The following is a 6,606-nucleotide window of genomic DNA, read 5'->3' on the forward strand; positions in this document are numbered from 1 at the left end:
ATTTACAATAGTCCCTCGGGAGTAGGTAATCCTAGTGCAGAGAAAGAGCACTGGATTAAGTTTAGGGGCTTACATTCTGGTGTCAGAAATTAAGGATTTTGCTGTATGGTCTTAAACAGCTCATTTCCCATGTGTTGGCCTGAGTTTTTCTATTAGGAAGATGTGGAGGTTGAGTCTCTGAGGGGTCTTCTATTCCTAATACTCTAGGGCTGGGAGTCTGAGTAATTAAGATCATGAAATCGTGGATGTAAAAGTATTAGATTCCAAGGGTTCCACAGCAACTGTATTGCTCACAGGTTACACATGTCTCAGTTAACAGCATCAAGCTCCATAAAATATATTTTAAAGTGTATCACATGCACTGGGAGTGAGACTCACTTAACATTCTTCTTAGAAACAGAACTTTAGAATTCAGTGCATTTCAATTCTCAGCCTTAACTCAGCTGCAAATTATATGATTTCATATTTCTGGTTGGGAGAGACGACACTTTCTCCAGTAAGGCATTGAAATAAAAACATCAGTCATCTGTCACAGACAGAAGAGATTGTTTTATCTCTATGTTAACTTCAGGGCCTAGTTGCTGCTTCCCCTGGGAGCAGACAAAAGGGAAGACTACATGCTAGGACAGCCTTGCTTTTTTACATGCTGTTCCATTGGACTGAAATGTCCTCCAGGCCAAGTCCTGCTCATCCTGCTTGAAACCTTCCTCTTCCTCCTTTTCTGTTCCCTCCATTCACTCTGCACCCCCCCAGCATTGTGTATCTGTTCCAGCGTACATCGTCGTGTATGATAAGTATTGCCTCTGTGACTGGTGATCCTCTGTGAATGGGTAAGGGGCATGGCACTAACATTGGATTGTCATTTACTCATTTACTCACTCATTCATTCATTTCACACATTCACTCAATAAATATTTATTCATAGATTTCCTGAGCTCAGGGGCTCTGAGATCACTAGACAAAGAAACCAAGGCTCAAGGTGGGGAAATGATTTATTGCAGGTCACATAGGAATTACTGGCAAGTCTGAGACAAAGAGCCCAGGTGCCTGCATTCTTAACTACACCAAACCACTGTACCTATTGAAAGCCAGGCATGTGCCTCTTTTGTTATGTGGAAGAGACCGCCATTCCTGGCAGGAGTAGTCTGCCCTACCTAAGGCCTTGCCAACTCAGAGTTAGTGGGAGGTGAGCACTTTCATTACACTTGCTTTGCAGATAAGGAAGTGGAGGCCAGGATAAGTGTTTTATGCAAGCTCTCACTGCCACCGAATGGCAAAGCCAGGACTCTCTCTGCAATGGCCTCAGAGCCCAGATGTTGAGTTTCACCTAGAGCCCCCCCTAACTCTACAACTGTTAAACGGTCCTGGAGAGAGACTTTGGGATCATGTAGTCCCATTCTTTTCTTTAATTATGATGATGCTGAAGACCACAAAGGGACATTGATCTGCCCAAGGTTACTCAGCAAGTTTTTTTATCTCAGACCTTGAACCTGAATGTGGGTCTCCTGACTCCTGCTCAGTGTTCTTTGCTTCACTACTTTAAAAGAGCTAACAAATAAAATTATGCTCTGAACATCTTCCGGTTGCCCAGCTTGTGCTGGATGCTTTTGTGGAAAAAAAAACTTGGACTTACAGAGTGCTGGAGTCAAGTCTTACCTCTGTTGCTTACCCAGTGATCTTAAGCGAGTCACTTTATATGTATCAGCTTCAATTTCTCCAGATGAACATTAAGACTAAGTTGCCTTAAGGATTAAAGCAGAGTGCCTGACACAACATAATTGCTCAATAAATAGGAGTGGATTCTGAAGATACAGGCCCTGCCCTCTACATTCTGGATATGGAGGCAATACTGACATGTAAGTAGGGAGTGGGGAACAACAGAGAGTAGGTTGTGTTGGCAGGTCGGACAATGAATGTTAGGACAGTTAATGTGCTGTTGGCTTCACCTGGCAAAAGAGTCTTTAACCTTGAGCTGATTCACAATCAAGAAATCATCCCTGAAAGGCTGGCCTGCAAGAACCAGAATGGACACTAGGTGGCGCTAGCGATCCACTTAGGGACCAGGAGAGACAACAGGCAACTAGGGGAACTGGTGACCAGCAGTTTCATTCCTTTTTTGTTTGTTTAGTTTTTATTTCATAATCATAAATTTAACTCTGCAAACCAGCTGAACTTGGAAGGGATGAGGAAAATATGGAACCCAATGAAGTGCGTCGAGAGCACGAAGATTATAGAGCATTTCAAGCAGATGGGCATGAAGGGGTGCTCTCCTGAGCTACGGAAGGAATGGCCTGGTGGTTCAGATAAAACACAAGTCAAATGTATTAGAGTCGTCTACAGTCAGTAACGGCGATCTTCTTGCTGGTCTTGTCATTCCTGGACCCATATCGCTCCATGGCTGTCACAACATCCGCGTGGTCTTTCACCTGGCAGAAGACCACGTGCTGGCCCTGCGGATGAAAAGCTGGGAACCGTCTGCATGGGGTGCAGCATTCACCGTGGACAAGATGCTGGAACTTGTGTGGTTTAGGGTGAAATTCTCATCATCACATTTCTCCCCATAGATGGACTTGCCTCCCATGCCAGTGTGGCATGTTAGGTCACCACCCTGGCACGTACATCCCGGAATAATTCTGTGAAAGCAGGAACCTTTATAACTAAATCCTTTCTCCCCAGTGTTCAGAGCGTGAAAGTTTGCTGCTGTCTTTGGAACTTTGTCCGCAAACTGCTCAGAGGAGTCGCGGCCCAAAGGCTTGCCGGCGGCAGCGATGCCGAATACGGTGGGGTTGACCACGGCTGGGCGCCCTGACGTCCGAGGCCGCGGTGGCGTCTGCAAGGCGGCCAGCAGTTTCATTCTTATTCCTTCTAGGACATTGGCCTGTAGAGGAAGAGGCCCTGGGGGCCTGAGGGTCAGGGTGCTGTGACCCAGGAGAGAAGGATAAACGGAAATGGCACACTCTTTACTCTTCATGGCCACCCTTTTTTGAGTATTATCTGTTTTACCCATGAGGGACTGTGACTCAGGTTAAATAATTTCCCCAAAGTGATTCTATTAAGAAGTGGATCCAGGATCTCTACCTGGGCCCCCTGATTCCAAAGTTATCCTCTTTCTAGGAAAATATGTTTTCCCAGCCAGTGGAATCACTATGGACAGAGGCTAAAGAGGATGTTAAGGGAGGAAACACCAGAGAACAGAACAAAGAATTAAAGCTGCTTCCTCCCGGTGACCTCTCTAGACCAGGTCCCCATCCCTGTTAACCTGGTCCACTGCATTGCTTCCTGATCCGTTTCCCTGCTTCCCTTCTTGCACCCCTGGGGTCTGCCCTCCACAGTGACCTTTTTAAAATGAAACCACATCCGTTATTTCCTAGTTCAAAACCCCTCCGATGGCCTCCTATTCCAATTAGAGCAAATTTCTCACCACACCTACAAGCAGTGGTATACACTGGTATATGCTTAACAATAGGCTTTCAGGGGTGGGAGCCCTGATTTGAAGCATTTGCTAATTGTGGTGTGTATTTTCCCTCCACAGCCCATTTCAGGCTTCTGGCATGACGTCACTGGACAACAAGCACTCCAGAGCTGGTCTGGGTTGGCTTGGGTGTGCTGCTGCACCAAGGCCCCACACGTAGGAGCTGGCCCTGGACTTCTCCAGATGAACTGCTTGTCCCTCTCCCTCTCGCTCGCTGGATCCCTGGCCTTCTCTCTGTTTCTTGAACATAACAAGCACACTTTCAGCTCAGATCCTTGGCACTTGCTCTTCTCTCTGTTTGGGATGTTTTTTTCCCCAGATCTGTGTGCATCACTTACTGTATCACTTCATTCAGTTCTTTACTCAAATGTTACAGAGAGGCCTTCCCTAAACAACTTACCTAAGATAGTCTAACCCTTACTCTCCATCACTTTCACTCCCTTACTCTGCTTTATTTTTCTCTAAGGGCATCGATCACTGATAATTAATGATAGACTTATTTATACTTGGTATTTGTGTAGGTCATCACTGTATTCCCACCTCTAGAAGAGGTCTGGCTCAGAGAAGGCGCTCAATAAATAGTAGTTGGATTAATAAATGAGTAATTGGTTTTCCTCTATGTGTAATGAGCCAGAGCCACACGTCACACAGGTTTAGTGACTGGACGTGTGAGTCCCCCCACCAGCATCACAGGATGAGAGCCTGAGTCATCAGCATAAACCTAGTTCTGGACCGGTCCCTGGAGTCTGGAGAGAAAGCATCAAACCACTAGGCAGGCTGAATATATAGAAAAAAAATTAATCCCACTTAAGTAAAACCCATAAACTAGAATTCTGAAATACACAAGGAAAACTAATGCTGATGAAAACAGCGAACAAAATCAATAATTGGAGAAGAATGGCACCCCTACAGGGAAAAGTAAAAGGATAGAATTATCTGGAAACAACTTCAAAATAAATGTTTAAGCCCTTCAGATAAAGTCAGGAATAACATTCATTCATAAAGAGACAATAAATTATAAATTAAAAGCAACCAGAAAGGAAACAAAACCATTTAGAAACTTTGGAAATGAGAAATACACTTGACAGAATAGTGTGAAATAAACTTGGACAGAATAAATCTAGATTAGATGTGGTAGAAGATAAGATTAATTATTTGGAAGAGAGAACTGGGGATTTCACCCAGGATACACTGAGATAAACAGAGAAGAGATGGGAAAGAGCGCTGTAGAAGGTAGAGAGGTTCTGAGGCAACAGATAGGTCGCACACACGCTCGGTGCCTGGCCCACACCCCTTGGCTGACCCCAGCAGTCACCTGAAGACAGCTCTCTGTGGGATGACAGCTTCCTGCATCTCCACGTGAGGGCATTTTCTGGCAGTAGGAGCATGCTCAGCTTTCACAAGGGGCAGGCAGAGTACTGGGGCAGCCAGCCCTGGGAAAGATCCTCAACCAGTTTCCTCGCTCCTTGGCAGGGGAATTATGCTGCCTGTTTCACATAGTCTTCCACAGGTCCCACAGGGAGGCAGAGCCTCCGTTGCCCCCAGCAGTAACCTGCTCATGATCAAATCCTTTATTGGCTTTTCTCCCTTCCCTGTCTCACCTCCCTACTCCTTCACTGTGCTTCCTTGCATCGTCTCCCAAATAAATTACTTGCATTCAAATTCTTCTCCTGGGGTCTGTTTTTTGGAAACCCAAACTAAGACATAGGAAAATAACCATGACTTAAACAAGATACCAGTCCATTTCTCTATTGTGGAGCAGCGGTCCAGCACAAGGAACTTTAGGATAACTTCATGAAGGCTCCTTTTATGTGGCTCCTGCGCATGGTCCAGGATGGCTCCACCAGCTCCAGCCACCTCATGTGTTTTCCAGCTAGCAGAAAGAAAGACAGGTGGCAGATAGCACGCTCCCTTGCTTTAAAGACATTTCAAGTTCCGCAAGACTCATACTTACTTATGCCCATTGTCCTGAGCTAAGTTATATATACATATGCAGCTAAAAGGAAGACTGAGATGTGTAATCTTTATTCTAAGTGGCCATGTACCTAATTAAAAAGTCAGAGGCTCTATTTCTAAGGAAAAGGAGGAAAATAGGTACTGGGAATAACTGGCATACTACACCCCAAACAATTAAGAAACATGGAGTATAGGTTGATAGGATGCTATACAGGCGTTCCAGGGGAACAGAGGGGATGCAGAAGAAACAAGATTAAAGGAATAAGGGCTGAGGATTTTTTCAGAATTAAAGACTTGAAGGCTTGGATTCAAAGTGCATACTCAATGCTGAACAGATGAAATAGAAGTAAATTCACACCCAGACATGCTATAGTGAATATAAAAGCTACTACAAAGGCATCCTGGACTCCTGAGACCCTGTCCAGAACCCGGTTTCATACTGATGACTCAAAGCTGTCATCCTGTGACAGCAACTGGGAATTTCACATCTTGTCACTGAACCTGTGCGAGGCTTGGCCCTGGCTTCACCCGGGGCTCACTGCCCAGGGGAGTCAAATTCCTGGCTACTCCCCCTGCGTCTGCGCGCAGAGCCCTGGCTCCCACACTCTGTCACCCTTCGAGTGACTGTTGCGTTCCTGGTCCCCAAAGGTGTTTACCCTGGTTTGAGCACGGCTATTCCTGTTTTGAATTTATCTTTTTCTCTGATTGTTATGAGTTTCGTGCATGAAAGTGGTATTCAAATCATAAATTCACGGTACCATCTTGACCAGAAGTTTCCAGACCCTTTGAATCTCCCCAGAATGGAGATACTCTACCTGTGATCTTGTCACTATGTCAGCAGTGAAGTGTGCAGGTACCAGAAAGGAAGGGGTCTGCCCTTCTGGATGCATCTGTTTTCTTCCCTAAGGAGGCATGGGCTCTGGAGGACCCAGGAGCCCCGTGAATAAAATGTGTTTGGGCCTCCTGGCCTCCCAGCTTCCTGGTTCATTGCACCCTGGCTCTTCCAAGTCATTCCATCATGGGACTTCCTGCCAACACTGCACCTCAAAGGTCTTCACTGACGCGGGGCTTTAGGTGTTTATGGCCATACTTGAATTTCAACAAGGGACTCATAAGGATGTTTTCATCTTTAAAGTGAGCAGGAATAGAATTCAACTGGCTGAATGACAGGCTGTGTG

At 45.6% G+C, this 6,606-nt stretch overlaps 1 pseudogene; it reads right to left on the reverse strand.

Annotated features, from left to right (window-relative positions):
* Positions 1-2,324: 2,324 nt before the first annotated feature.
* On the reverse strand, positions 2,325-2,971 carry LOC139440758 (peptidyl-prolyl cis-trans isomerase A-like; annotated as a pseudogene).
* Between the last annotated feature and the right edge of the window lie 3,635 nt (positions 2,972-6,606).

Source organism: Desmodus rotundus, chromosome 3, assembly GCF_022682495.2.
Source record: "Desmodus rotundus isolate HL8 chromosome 3, HLdesRot8A.1, whole genome shotgun sequence".
NCBI lineage: Eukaryota > Metazoa > Chordata > Mammalia > Chiroptera > Phyllostomidae > Desmodus > Desmodus rotundus.